We start from the raw sequence: 16,753 nt of genomic DNA on the forward strand, positions 1-16,753 counted from the left end.
TATGAGGAAGTTATGAACTTTCTAACATTTGGCATAGCAGATTAGCAGTGCACGGCCCGAAACTCGAATTTTAGTTCGAGCGGTTTTTGGCCTACGCGACCTAAATGAAAGTTCAAGATCTCATTAATAGGAACTCATCGGTAAAAAGATAGATGAAAACGGAGTCCGTATGTAGAAGTTATGAATTTTACGCGGACAATTAAGAGTATAATCTCCTCGTACTGTTAAATTTAAGATCGGTCGAAAATTAGCCGACGAAGTCAAACTGAAAGTTCTAGATCTTATTTTTACCTACGCGTGGATATAAAGAACGTCAAAAACGGAGGTCGTATGTGAAAGTTATGGATTTTAGAAGTCGGGAGTGTGTTGTGCGAAAATGGGTGATGTGGCACAATCTTGGCCATTGCTTTCTCCCCAAGTCTTGCCACTAGAAGGTGACATGTGGCACCAAGTTCAGCCATTTTCACCCTATAAATAGAACCTCTCCCACCCTCATTTTCTTCACACATTTCTCATTCTTTCTTCTCTTTACTCTCTCTCTAGCCCCGAAACCCCCCGAAAAGCCTATGGAACCTCCTTAGCACGAGTCAAAAGCCCTGGAGTGCTCGACGGCTCAGAGAAGAAGAGCTTTTCGGCTCGGGAACGCTGCTCCAAGCAGATCCTGGTTTTCTATAAACCCGCTGTAAGTGAGCTACGCCTACGCTATTTTTAATATATCGTTTATTTAATTATAGTAACGTTATTAGGAACTTATAATAAGTACTTGGGCTATTATTACGTGTTATATAAGTATTGTTTAACGGTCATATAATAGTAATAATAGCTAGACTATTAATTAGTATCGGTGAATAATAGACTAAACTCTAGTGGTAATAATACTAGGTTTCGTTGAAGGAAATTATTTTTAAGAAGCGAAACGCTGTCTGAGTTCGGATTCACCACCTTTTCAAGTGAGTGCATGGTCCCTTTCATCTTACACATAGATATGAAGTATTTTATATAAATTACGTGCTATGTGTGCATATTATCTGAATACTTGTTGTCTATGATGGATAAATGATTTTATACATGTTTTAAATGATTTAAATATATAATTATTTTATATCTACAAATATGTTGGGATAAAACATGGGTAGATGAAATAGTTGGTGTGTGATGAAATAAAATGATGAGAGATAGGTGATGATGAATCGGTGATGTAGGATGAAAGATACTATAACCTTGTCCGACAATTTGAAGATGTAGTCATCTACTAGAGTATAGATGGTGACCATGGACTATTCTAGACAACCCGTGGAAACACCAGCAGACTTATAACCTGTAGGTGATGAATTACGAGTCCAGGTGATGTTGTGACTGTATATTCATGTGATGATACTCTAACGCTTACTATGAAATACGAGTTCAAGCGACGTTGTAACTATGTATTCATGCCTTAGGAACGAGCATATAAGGAAATGTGAGGTAAAAAGATGAGAGGTAAATATGATATAGGAGATGACCCTTAAGATAATTCTTTAAGGAATATCAAAGAAGATAACGAGGATGGATAATCAGGTTGATTGTTTGATGTTTAAATATAATAATTATATTATTGTGGGTTGAAAACCCTATGTACTCACCAGGTTTCCCAACCTGACCCACTCCAGCTTATTTGTATCACAGGTGTCGATACAAAGCTACTTTGCACTGAGAGATTTAAAAGAGATGTAGATCACTAGTGTAAATGAATGTAAGTTCTGTTTATGCTTATGTTTCTGTATTGACGATGACATCCCAAATGTTTTAAATGAATAAAAATACATTTCTTCGAAAATCCTTTGATAACGTATTTATCATGTTTTGCTGGGAACAAATTCCGCAACATTTTTATTAAAAGAAGTACTCTGGTTTTTTTAAAGCATAAACATAATCGGTCTTTTTATGGCCGTGAAAATGGGGATGTCACATAGTGATTTGTAGATCTGCCTCATTATTTGTTGCTGGTTATTGATGGGTATTGTGCAAAACATGTAATCCTATGTGTGCATGCAACCCTAAAAAATTTTGATTTATGTTTTCTCTAATTGAACATACAACTTGAACAACAAAATATAAAACCCTAGCATACTAGTATATAATCGAAATACATAATTAGGGTTAGAAGATCCTTACCTTGATTATTGTATTGCAATAATAATTCAAATCCTTATGTTATCGAATCCTTGAGAGCAAGCATCACAAATGTCACACCTCTAGTGGTTCACACCCAACACTAGTAATGGAAGATGATTAAGAAGGAGAGAGGCTTCAAATTTTCGGATGGCTCTTGAAGAGAATGAGTGGCCAGAAAGTGTAGGGTTTAGGTTGTTTATATAGTGCAATTAGGAAACCCTAGATAAACCCTAATCCAAGATAATCTTAAACCGGGAAGTTATCCACTTTCCTGTTTATCTACCAAAGACCATTCTAGAAACCTTAGGCCATAAGAAAACCATCCAAGGCCTATGGAGGGTTCTAGATTGCCTCTTGTTCAACTATTGAACAATTGCACTTCAGTCTCTGCACTTTTAATTAGTTCCTTTAGTCCCACAATTAATTTCTGATTAAATATTAATTAAATATTACAATTTCTAATTAATATATTATTTTCATAATATATCAATAAATCATTTATTTCAGTTTATTAATCAAATAAATAAATAACCTCTTTCTCCAAAATCGTCATGTATAGTTGCTAGTCTTGAGGGCAACCCAAAAGGACTGTGCTACTATCAATTTAAGTATATACCAATTATAGTTATGAGCTTAGACACCAAATCTAATAGTCTCCCACTTGGATAAGTCTGATAACTATAATTTCCAGTATATTCTTCTAAACTAATTAGCAAATTGTAGCTCTCAAGAGTTGTTGTCGAACTCTGACCTAGTCAGTCACGTGTCCTAAGATAAGGGATCATATAATCCTCTGTTCTGCAAGATATCATGCGGATATGAGACATGGAACATAATCATTCTCATGTCCAATACTTTCTTTCCCGATTTCTGATATGTAATGACAAAGAACTACTAATCGAACACATCAATTTAGTCCTGGTCGGGCCCGACATAATAAGTCAACACCAAATCATCGAGGGGACCAAAGATATCAGTTTTTCTCCCTAAGGATAAAAAGGAATAGATAAACTTTAACTTATATGCTTGTACTATCTAATCATCAAATCATGCATAATAATATATTTTATAACGTCAAATTACTAATGCGTTTACATATCATCAATGCACAACCAACTCTTAAACAACAACTCATATATCTAAGCTTAAGGATTATAAGATATTATCGTCTTAGAATTACTCGTGATAAATTCCATGAAGTAATTCTCTAAACGTGGGTTAATCCAATACTTAAATTCTCTATTTCAAAGTACTCACGAATATTGCAACAATATCATTGCTATGTCTAAAACCCCTTTAGACAATCTACAATTCAATTAATGACAGTTTTGATTCACTACTTACTTCCAAAAGTATGGTCGACTCTGGATGTTTGAACAATCTAATTATTTGGGAAGTAAAACATGCAAAATGAAACACAAAATAAATAATAGATAAAAGGTAGTAATCCAACTTATAAATAAATCTCTGTTACTTAATCACCAAAAGGCAGTTAAATTTATTTTGTTACAAGTTTCTAAATACCTATCTAACTACTAAAACTAATATCATCCTTTAGACCAATGATCCTAACATGTTGAGTGTGATTTACCCTACTCAGACCCTTTGTGAGGGGATTTGTTGGGTTCTTTTCTGATGAAACCCTCTTCACGACGAGATGACCCTCTTTTACTGTATGTCTAATGAAATGGTATTTTCTATCGATATGCCTTGATCTACCATGATCTCTTGGTTCCTTTGTTAAGGCAACCACCCCTTCATTATCACAGAAAATATCCATTGGCCCTTTGATGGATGGAACAATTCCAAGATCTCCAATGAAGTTATCTAACCAAATTGCCTCCTTTCATGCTTCGCTTCTGCTATGTACTTTGATTCACAGGTAGAATCAGCCACCGTCTCCTATTTGGAACTTTTCCAAGTTACTGCTCCTCCATTAAGGGTTAACACCCAACCAGATTAAGAACATAAGTTGTTTATGTCTGTCTGAAAGTTGGCGTCACTATACCCAGTTACCCTTAGTTTATCACTGCCACCAAGCACAAGGACCCAATCCTTAGTTCTTCGTAGATACTTAAGAACATTCTTAACTGTTATCCAATGAGCTTTACCTGGATTTCCATGATAACGACTAACCATGCTCAAAGAAAAATCCACATCAGGGCGAGTACATGTCACAACATACATGATAGATCCTACGGTAGGAGCATATGGAACTCTACTCATTTCTACTATCTCTGCATTTGTACTCGGGCTTTGAGTCTTACTCAGTTTGGTATTAATTTGGATAGGCAGTTCTCCTTTCTTGGAATTTTTCATACTAAAACGCCTTAGTACCTTATCCAAGTATGTACTTTGACTAAGTCTAATCAGCCTTTTACTCCCGTCTCTCAAAATCCTTATCTTTAGAATATAAGCAGTCTCTCCCAAATCCTTCATTGCGAAACACTTTCCAATCCAAGACTTTACTTCTTGCAAAGTTGGAATGTCGTTTCCTATACGAAGTATGTCATCAACATACACTACCATGAAGGTTACTATACTCCCACTAGCTTTGACATATACACAAGATTCATCTTCAGTTCTAGAGATACCAAACTCTTTGACCTTATCTTCAAAGCAAAGATTCCATCTGCGAGAAACCTGTTTCAATCCATAGATTGATTTCTCAAGCTTACACACTCTATTAGGATACTTTGCATCTACAAAACCCTCTGGCTGACTCATGTAAACATCCTCAGCCAACTTCCCGTTAAGGAAAGCAGTTTTGACATCCATCTGCTAAATTTCATAGTTATGAAATGCAGCTATGACAAACATTATCCTAATAGATTTAATCTTAGCTACCGGTGAGAAAGTCTCGTCATAGTCAACCCTTGGGGTTTAAGTAAAGTCTTTCGCAGCTAGTCGAGCCTTGAAAGTGTGTACCTTTCCATCAATGCCAGTCTTCTTCTTGAAGATCCATTTGCATCCAACTATCTTACGACCTGGTACGTTGTCAACCAAATTCCAAACTTGATTATCATATATGGACTTGATCTCACTGTCCATTGCCTCTATCCACTTGGATGACTCAGGGCTTGCCATGGCTTCCTTGTAGTTAGATGGTTCATCCAAATTTACCAGTGTACTATCACTAATATACGTATCACCTTTTGCAGTAATATGGAAACCATACAACTCTGGTTGTATTCTAAATCTAGTGGAACACCTAAGAGGTAATGAATCGTCAATTGGTTCAATTGGAATTTCTTCCTCAGGTTGAGCCTTAGCATTTTCAGAAGTTCCTTCATCGTTTGACTCTTGAATTTCTTCAAGATCAATAGTACTCCTATTGTCCACTTTGCATATGATCTCTCTCTTTCTCTCTCTCTCTCTCTCTCTCCCTCCCTCTCTCTCTCGCGTGCGCGCGTGCGCGAAAGACTCCCATTCGTGCTACAAAAACCACGTTCTCACTAGGTCTGTAGAATAAATATCCAAAGGACTTTTATGGGTAGCCGATGAAAATACATCTCTCACATCAAGGTTCAAGCATTTCGTGAGTCTTTCGTCTAACGAAAGCTTCACTTTTATGGGAACCTTCCATGTCCACATCTCGTGAGGTGTTTTAGCAACTATCTTTGTTGGGAAAAGATTAAGAATATAAGCGGCAGTCTCTAAGGCATAACCCTAGAAAGAGATTGGAAGTGAATCTCGACTCATCATGGAATGAACCATGTCCAACATGGTTCGATTACGCCTCTCAGCCACACCATTAAGTTGTGAAATTATTCCACATTCCTTGAGGTAGTCTTGGAACTCAATACTAAGATACTCACCGCCTCTATCGGATCTAAGCATCTTTATCTTCCTGCCCAATTGATTCTCGACTTCTTGCTTAAACTCTTTGTATTTCAAAGGTTTCTGACTTATGCTTGATTAAGTAGATATAGCCATACCTGCTATAATCATCAGTTAAAGTCACATAGAATCAATTTGCATCCCTTGTGGTGGATCTGAAGGACCCACACACATCTGTGTGAATGAGACCCAACAATCCTTCACCTCTTTCACAAGAACTAGTGAAAGGTGATTTCGTCAGCTTTCCTAATAAACAAGACTTGCATATGTTATTTGCCTTAAGGCAAATGATTCCAATACTCCATCCTTTTGGAGCTGGGCCATGCGTTTCTTGTTGACATGTCCAAGACGGCAATGCCACAAACACACTTTATCAATACCATTTGAATAATCAATATGAAAAACACTATTTCCTAAATTGTCTACAATCATCGCAGTTTCATACACCATCACAAGATAAAGCTTCAAAATAAAACACACCATTTTTATAAGCAGAAATAGAACCATTCTTATCATTAAAAGAATATCTAAAACCTTGTTTAAATAAAGCATGAAATGAAATGATGTTTTGTGTCATCTCTAACGAGTAGCAATAATTTATTAAATCTAAACCTAACCCACTACTAAGTAATAAGCCATAAACTCCAATCTTGGTGATAGGTGAAGATTTCATATTCCCCAGGATCAAGTTCATCCTTCCATTCTCGACATCCTCACTTCTTCTTAGCTCCTGCAAATCAGAACAAATGTGAAACCCACAACCTGTATCAAGGACCCAATAATGAGAATACGATGAGTTATTCGATAAGATAGTGTAAATACCTGCTGATGTTGGCTTCACCTTATCATCCTTGATATCTTGCAAGTATTTCGGGAAACTTGTTTCCAATTCCCCTTTTCATTGCAATAAAAGCAAGTGGCCTCTTTGGGGTCAAAGACAGGGGGATCATTAGAACTGTATTTTCCTTTGGGTCCTGTACTTGACGACCCAACTTGGGACTTTCCTTCCAGTTTTGTTTGGGATGACCTTTCCTCTTCTTCCGTTTCCCTTGCCCAATGGCTAGAACATGTGCACTTTAAGGAGACGAGGCAATACATTTTCCCTTCATTCCTGTTTTAGTTGTTCGAAGGAGGTTGTGCAATTATAAGAAAGTAGTTTCATTGTTGATGTTTAAATGATAGGTCAATATGAACTGATCATAACAACTTGGCAGAGAGTTCAACACTATGTCGATTGCTAGCTCTTCGTCAAAATTCACAGTGTACAACTATCTTAATGTGTGAATTACAAGTTTAATCCTTCAACTTTGTATAATCCGTCACTTACAACCCTTCTATTTTGTAAAATGATATTTTTCATCTCTCTACTTTTTAAAATATCACTTTCACTATTTCACTTTCAACATTGTAAAATGTCATTTTCGTCCCTTTATTTTCTAAATTTATGTGTTTATCCTTCGTCCCCATAGTGTGTGTGTGTGTGTGTATATATATATATATATATATATATATATATATATATATATATATATATATATATGATTTTCCCTCCTCTATTTCCATAATACACAACAAAAACACATACATGCTCGTGGCAAAGCGTGGACTCAATTACCGGTGGTTACTAAGGCTAGAAGAAGTGGTAACACTCTTAACACCTTGCCACATAAGTTTTTTATTTGACACATATGTTTTTTTAAGTGCCACCTAAGCTTAACATTTTACATTGAAAAATAAGGTTATCATTTTACATTAAAAAAGATAGGGAGTTATAATATGTGATTTTAAATAAATTTTATGTTGAAAAAGAGAAAAAATATCACAACCAATAGGAGTTTGGACAAAGTGGAAGCATGCAGCCAATCACAAGCAAGGACATCTCTCTCTCTCTCAACCGGTAGTGAGGCAGCCTTAGCGAGTCACCTAACGAGCGCAAGACGACGGTGTTCCTTATGCTTAGCGAGTCCTAAACGAGGGCCCTTAGCGAACAACTCTCTTCCGCCTAAATATCACCTTAAACACGTGGAAAGCATACCACATCGCTAAAGTGAGGGGCATTTATAGTTCTATAAAATGAAAGGAAATGCTAAGAACTCAAGCTAAGTAAGGCGTCGACCTCGACAATTGAACATCGTGGGCTCCTTTGGTGGCCCTCTAAACTTCGTGTGGTCTTTTTTGTACTGATCTTATAACCTTTTTTTAATAATAACTAGTTTATTAACGGTTTAACAAAGCTGTTTTGGTCCCGTTTTCTCTAAACTGTTCGGTTTCAACTGGTTCATTTGACACTGTTTTTTCTTACCAACGTAAACCGGAGGTATGAGCAGTTCCCAGTTGAATCCGCCAATACAGTCTGGTTAGAAAAAAGCTATGGATTTTACTATAGTTAAGCACATGTCAAAACGAAACACTTGAGGCACCCACCGTCCACAATTCATGGTATGATAATGAAAACATAAATTATTGACCCGGAATTTGAGGTGACTTTTTTCATGTGTACTCTTCTCATTGGCCCAACATTTTCCACCTCCGCTACCTGCCATAACGCTAACATTACCCACACACATGACTGACACCTTCATATTTTATTAAAACATATGATAAAATCATAAAATAAGAGAGCAAGTTTGCAATATTAAAAAATGAAGTGTTCATTGACCAAATCTTAGCCACAAACTCACGAGTGAGACCTCGTACGTTGTGGCATGTCCAGGACCATATATAAGACCAGATACGTGGCCAAACAACAATGGACGAAATAAATAATAATAAAATTTTCAAACAATAATTAATCAACCATATCGTATGCAAATCTCATAGTGTTTGTAAATAAAATCATATTGTCGGTTGATCACCCATGAAATAACAAGAAACAGAACACATATACATATGAAGATGCAGGAAATGAAGCCAAGAAACGAAAGATATTATCGTATGAATATATACATTTCCAGTAATTATGTTTACACTTTTTATTAATGATGTATTGACTTTGTGACAAAGTCAAATATGAAGGGCCTTTGCGTTTTTGCGGCTAGAGCAAGAGCGACGCGGGGACCATATGTAGCCCACATGAAACCTTAATAAAATATGGAATTGTTTCTAGAAATAGAATTTAAAAAGAAAAAGGGTCTTCACATAGTCAGATTCAGTTCATTCCCAGGATTTGACAGACTACAGAATCATCAAAATGGGAAAACACACGTCATATTCATTATTTATTGATATATATTTTGTGATAAAATATAGTTTAATATTGATTGATATATAACAACGCATACAACATGTGTCAAGTTTTTGCATCGTTAGTAGTGATTCGGTATGGCTGCGGAGGCACAGCAACACCGTCTTTAGTCCTCGGCATGCTGACAATTTATGCCCTCTCAATGGCGGAGTTATGTGGTTCTCAAGGTCCCAGATCAATACTCCGCCTCAACCCACCCAGCAATGTAAAAAATAAAATCTATTAAATTGCAATGACTAAATATATATAAATGCAACTATTATTTTATCGATGTCACTACTACTGAAAACATAAAAACCTATTGTGTCTGCCATCGTCTCTCGACGTCCCAATATCATTTCTTTTTTCCTCAATTTATTCCTATTGTCACCTCTTTTCTTCTTTTATAAATACGATCCTACAAATATTTTTACCACATCAAACAATTTACCTTATACTCTATATTCAATCTTTATACTATGAAAATGGCTTTTTTTAACCACTTCAAAGATTTTTTTGAAACCTGCAAAGGATTTGTTGATTTTCATCTTCGTGTTATCGATTTTTTTGAAACCTACAACGATTTCTTCAATAGATTTCTCAATGTTAAACATGCAAAATCAACAACTTTTGATACCGTCAAGATTAAGCACTCCCAACGAGTGAAATTCAACACTTCGGTTCACATCACTTGTGGACTTTTTCAATTATTTTCACTTAGATTTGTGAGGGTTGTCTCAAAACAAGATTATAATTAACAAACTGATTGAATATCAGTTGGTAGCTGAAAAACTAATTGTTAGCTAATAGCTAAAAATACTATCTGCTGATGATAAAAATGACATTTAGTAATACGGTAATACCTAACTAAAAAATATAAAATGACATGTAAAAGAATGATTCAATATTATAAAACAAACACATAATACATTTTATTAAATTAAAATAAATAGTAAATAACAGTTTTACATTTGTTATGTTTGAAGAATTTTTTTCATCCCACAATGGTGAGAATATGAACACCACTCGATGGATTGTGGTGATGAGATGGAATGGTGGATTGTGGTCACCACCATAATTTACCACATTAAATCATATATATATATATATATATATATATATATATATATATATATATATATATATATATATATATATATATATATATATATATATATATATATATATATATACTAGCCGTCTACCCACACAAAGCGGCGGACGGCGAATAATTTGATCTCTTTAGAGTTAAAACCATTTTGCGTTCACTTCGAGAAATGAATGTTAAATGACATCTATTTTTCAAGAGCATTATCATACCATATTAAGGGGGTGTTTGGCTAAGTTTTTTTTAAAACAACTTATTAGGTTCCACATCACTATAAGTTAATAAAGTGTTTGGATTAAAATAACTTATTCTGGTGGGGAACCTCTAATACAACATTTTTTCATAAGTTACCATACACTTACTTATTAACTTATAAGCTAATAAACTAATAAGCAATAAGCTTTTTTGCCAAACACCCCCTAAATGGTTATTACTTCCATTTATACATACCCAAATCACTTATACTGTTTATCGTCCTCTTTTTTTTCGTTTTCCTTAATTTCTTTATTAATTTAATGTCCTACTAAGTAAAATGCTAAAATATATAAATAATAGTTTATAAAAATAAACCTTTAGAATATCAGGTGTTGTGATTCAAAAGTCGATAAATAGGCCTTTGAGAAGGCCAAAATACTCAGGTGTCAACTTGTTCATTGTGATTTTAAACCAAGTTTGATCGCAAATTAAAACATTTTCAACGATGGTATGTAATTCAAGGATTCATATTGATTTAGGTTCTCGAAACCTTAAAATATTGAACAAAATCTATATAGAACCTTATAATAAGGACAATAATCACCGTAATCAGGAAGTCCATGTGATAAAACTTGATATTATAAGGACCATGATGAAAAATGTTTCATTTTTAGACTAAACAAGATGAAAAATATACAAACTACCTTAATAATGTCAAATCTTGTGTTTAATCGTTCTTTATTGCAAAAGTAAGATGCCAAAATATACAAACTAATGATAATACAATGATCTAACTGGCCCTCTTGGTTGAGTTCTTTGAACCTGCAAAGCCAACACATTAAAGAAACATAGTAAAAACCTTTTTAGGAACAAACCTGATATAATAAAGCCTTCACCCAATATATTTATAAGATAAAAATACAAAAAGTTAAAAATGATGAAATCAATTACAAGTAAGGATTAAAATAAAAACTTGTTACGCCATCTGTAGGAGGGATATTTGAATCAACATGTATTTCTGATGGTTTTAAATTTTGAATTATCCGAAATTCAGGGAAGGAGATAGAATTTGTTGAGAAATATAAGGATTCAAAACATAGATTAAAATTTAATATTATTTTATTGATGACTACTTGTACTATTAGCTTAATGATTTGAACGTCTTAAAAAATAATATTATTATATTCAATTTATTTTTAGAAATAATGAGATTTCTTTTATAAGATAGTAAAGATATATATATATATATATATATATATATATATATATATATATATATATATATATATATATACCTTTTTTTCATTTTAAATAATTAAATTTGTTTTTTATATTTTAATAATCAAGAAAATAAAAGGAACATAACGCCATGAAGTACTAACTTAATATAGTTGTGTGTGGTGACATGACAACCAATCAACCATGAAATTTGTGGTTAACAGTGGATACTCCATAAAACCTTAGACCTTAGAGGGAGTTATTTTGTTATTTTTCTTTTCCTAGTTTTTAGACAACATTTCCTTTTGAACTGTTCTCTTAAGATTCTTGTTTTAGGCTTATAAATATATGCTTAGTTTATAAATGACTTAAAAGCCCAACAAAGTTTCCAAACCATTCAAAAAATCTCAATCATGTTTTGTCTGTTCAAAAAAACCCAACAAACATAACTTTTTGTCTAAAAATTCCAACAAAGTTCCAAAGCGTTCAAAAAATCTCAATTTTGTTTTATTTAAGTTCATTGGGTTTTTTTTGAAGAGTCAAAACATGATTGAAGTTTTTTAAACGTTTTGGAAACTTTGTTGGTCTAACAAGTCATTTTTCCGATACGGTAATTAGTCATGTCATCTATTTCTCTTATTTGACTTTCAGGAAAATTTAACTTAGTTGGGCTTTTTAGACAAAATGTTAAGTTCGTTGGGTTTTTTTGGACAGAAAAAACATGATTGAGGTTTTTTGAACAGTTTGGAAACTTCGTTGGGCTTTTAAGTCATTTTCCCTTCCTTCCAATCATGCTAAATCTTCCTCTCTTATCCATCAAAAACTGTTTACTTCTTCTCTCTTCTTTCTTTCGTTGATTTTATTAATATACAAGTCCGAGTGCTTCTGTTTGTCATCATATTTACAACAATACTAACCTATGAGTGTTTTATACACGAATTACAGTAAATTTGTCTATAATTTAGTAGAATATGCGGTGCGACAAGTACGATGAACTATCATATCGAACCTACAAGAATTATTGTGAGGGAATATTCCTCAAACGCTCAAATTTATATAAATAAACATGTTTAAATTAAATATAGGCAGGAAAACAGCTTCAGTCAAACTGTCTGCAGAACATGCAACCATTCAGAAATCAACAACGGTCTAGTGCATACGTATATAACCAAACTAGTTCTATGAATCAACCGGATGTTACTAAAGAACCTCATTTTGCGCATTATAACATGAAAAGCTAACGTGGTCGTGATTAAATTATGTGAAAAAAATGAAAAAAAAAATAAAAAATACGTTTTGCCCTTTCAACTTATCCAAGGTACATAGCGTTCCACATATTCAATTTCTTATACTATAATTCAGATACAACAAGCAAACAAAATTCGCCTGAAAATAGACACATGCCCAAATTCTTGATGACAAGGAAAGAGAAATCACCAGAATTCAGAATTTGAGTGCCCTTTTTAGTACGTGTGTTCTTCTTATTGCAAGTCCATGTCCACGTCATCTATGACCTGATATAATGCAAAGCCTCACCCACAAGACTGACATTTCATATTTAAATCACATGATAAGATTAAATATAATAATAAAAGCGTGTGATGCTTGTTCCTGTGGCATGCCTAGGACCATATATTAGTATATGTTTTAATTCATCAAATATGTGGTTAAATTTTTAGGAGGGCAATAATGCAGTTTTCATAATCCCATGTAATCCAACACAAGAATTAAAAAAATAATAATAATAATAAAAAAAAAAAAAAAAAAAAAAAAAAAAAAAAAAGACCCTTGTCTAGTTGTTTTATGATGGTGGGGCATTACAATATGTATAAAATGATAACAGTGTCCTCAGGGTATATTGCATACTCATTCAACATGACAAAATATTTCTTAAGCGATCATTTAAAATAAATGACAAACAAATATGACGTTATTTGTCTTGTAGTGGTTTGATTGAGTTGCCATGACCCATGAACCATTATAAGTTCGTATGTTCATGCAACTCATCACATGTCAAAATGGCAATGTCATAAGATTCATAATTCACGGTGAAGGATAAAGCTACCCAGATTTTGAGTTCTCTACTTCTCATGCTTTGTAAGGAAAAATGTCACACCAACACCTAACACCTTCATTATATATATTTATCATTTGCCCTTAGTCTACCTAATTGCATTTAACCTCATGTCTATGAGTCATATATCACTCGTTCCTTTAGATTCTTTATCTCATTCTTTTTTTTTTTATTATTGTGTTTTTCAGGATCTTTTGACGAAGAAGAATATTGGCAAGAATGTAAGATCCTATATGCCACACTGTCGAGGCAAAGTGTTGCTTGTTCAATCATTCTCGCTCCTTTTGAATTTCATTGATGATATGGTCATCCCTCTCATCTTCTATAATTGAAGATATTGTCTTATAGGTTGTGAGTCGTGCCAGTTTGCTAAGCATCATTGTTCAAATTCGTTTCCTAGAGTTAATAAAAAAAATTAACTCTACATTTGAGTTAGCTCATTATGATGTTTGGGGTCCTCGTCATGCATGTGACGTCTCCACGTGGATTTTTATATATTTTTTACTATTGTTTATAACTTTTCTATAGCTACCTTTTAACTTGATGAAAAGTCGTTCCGAGTTGTTTACTCATTTAGTGTCTTTTGTATGGAAATAAAGCACCTTAGTTTGATATTCGTGTTCGTATCCGAACTTTGCGATAATGCTAAAGAATTATTCTCGACTTATATAATCACAAATGGCATTCTTCATGAATCCTCTTATGTCGATACCCTTTCCAAAAATGGGGTAGCCGAAAGGAAAAACAAGCATCTCCTTGATGCAACTTTCATAGCATGTTTCTTGATTAACCAAATGCCCTTATATGTTCTAAATGGAGAGAGTCCTTATCATATGATTTCCAACAAAGTTACTTTTTTTCATATTAAGCATATGATGTTTTGTAGCACTTATTTTGTTCATGATGTTTGACTTCGTGTCACCAAGTTAGACACCAAGTCATTGACATTTGTCTTTCTTGGATAATCTTAAGCTACAAAAGATTATCTCAAAAAATACATTGTGTTAGCAAATGCTACCTTTCATGAGCAAATTCATTTCTTTGTCTCTACCACTACTCTTTATAATCCTATGGAAAATGACCACTTGTTCTCTACACAGTTCTACCAACAACATATGCTTTTTCAGCTTTTTCAATTTCATGGTTGTCAAAACCACCTATACAAAGTTTACTCGGGGCAAGGAACGTCTTCTGCAGCTTGCTTCATTGCCATCATATCAATTTCCTTCATGTCTCCTCCGGTTACTTGATCCTATCATGATTACTATCTTCATATTGCACTTGTAAAGGTAAAATAGAATGTACCTATCATATTTCATTAGTAGTTTCTTATGCTTGTGTGTCTTCTTCATCTTGTTCTATTGCGGAATCTCATGATTCTACCACTATTCCTAATATAGTTTCTAAAGTCTTTTCACAACCCGGTTGGTGAGATGCAATGGTAGAAGAAATGAATGTTTTTTATACTTTATCACACATGAAATCTAGCCGATTTACTTGCACGATAGAAGGATGTAAATTGGTATTCACAGTAAAAGTCATTCATGATATGATGACTTTATTGCCCATCTTGTGGCCAAAGGCGATGTTCAAACTTATGGTGTAGATAATTCCCAATTTCCCATACTTTTTCTACTGATGTCAAATTAACTTAAAAGCATCTCTAAAGGTAGTTCTTTTTTTTTTTTTTTTTTTTTTTTTTTTTTTTTTTTTTTAACTTTTAATATTTGGAAAATCAATTCAAAAGGTTTTTACCATTTCGAAACTTGTGTTTTTTAAAGGTTACTTCAACCACTTATAAAAAATTAAATGGTTAACCCATTAGATTTCTATTTTACAGTTTGACCCCTTTGTTTTAATAATACTTTATTTTACCTCCGAATCATATTAAAATATATATTTTTTATTTTTTTACTAACTAATCTATTTTATTAAAAAAATTGAGTAATTTTTATGTACAAATATATCAATAAAAAAGCATTTTTCAAACCAGTCAAATCTACTATAATAAATGAAGGTTTTTTGCCATATGTCCTCTTCTTATTCATTTGGACACGTGGCATTTTCTAGAATTTTTAAATTTTTTATTTTCCACTTGTCATTTTATTGTATTTTTTATTTTATTAAATTAAAATTTCACATTTAATATGTAAGGTAATATATATATATATATATATATATATATATATATATATATATATATATATATATATGTATGTATGTATATATATATATATATATATATATATATATATATATGTATGTATGTATGTATGTAAAGTATTTATTAGAAATGATTTATATATGTAATATATTCAATACATTAAAGTCTCATTAACTTTAAAGTATTTATTAGAAATGATTTATATATGTAATACATGGGTCTCACACCTAGTTTATATCAATATGAAATACTAAAAGCATTATGGTTTGACAATTAAGTCACTTTAATGAGTAACATGTGGTTCTCGTGGTGTTTTTGCGATGGTATATCAGTTTTTAAGATTGTGTAGAATTTATATATTAGATTATTAAATATTATATAGAATTAATATCATAAATTATATAAAAACATAAAATAAATTACAATATTTACAACTAATCACACTTCACATATCTTAATCATAATCAGTTAATCATATTTCACATATCATAACCATAGACATGTTACTAATGTCACAATTAATCATACTTCAACATAATCAACAAAACAACATAAGAAATACTTAGCCCTGTTAATTATACTTCAACACGACCACAGTTAACAGATAAAGTGATTAAGCCATGTAACAGTTAATCATACCCAGTTTAAGCAATGTCACACTTAATCATGGTATATGAAGGAAAAAAATCGATTGAATGTTTTCCTAATTAGGTCAGGCCCAAAACTTAATAATTTTCTTGGTTTGGGCTCAAAAAAAACACTTTTATTCAAGAGAAT

The 16,753-nt window shown here is 32.9% G+C and overlaps 1 long non-coding RNA gene across 1 annotated transcript; it reads left to right on the top strand.

The window, feature by feature from the left end:
• The first annotated feature begins 13,619 nt into the window (after positions 1–13,619).
• On the top strand, positions 13,620–15,393 carry LOC145051606 (uncharacterized). Its single transcript, XR_013683725.1, has 2 exons — positions 13,620–13,835; positions 14,001–15,393. It is a non-coding gene; the product is annotated as an uncharacterized LOC145051606 (long non-coding RNA).
• The last annotated feature ends 1,360 nt before the right edge of the window (positions 15,394–16,753 follow it).

This window comes from Lactuca serriola, chromosome 5 (assembly GCF_051521515.1).
Source record: "Lactuca serriola cultivar US96UC23 chromosome 5, Lser_US96UC23_V15, whole genome shotgun sequence".
NCBI lineage: Eukaryota > Viridiplantae > Streptophyta > Magnoliopsida > Asterales > Asteraceae > Lactuca > Lactuca serriola.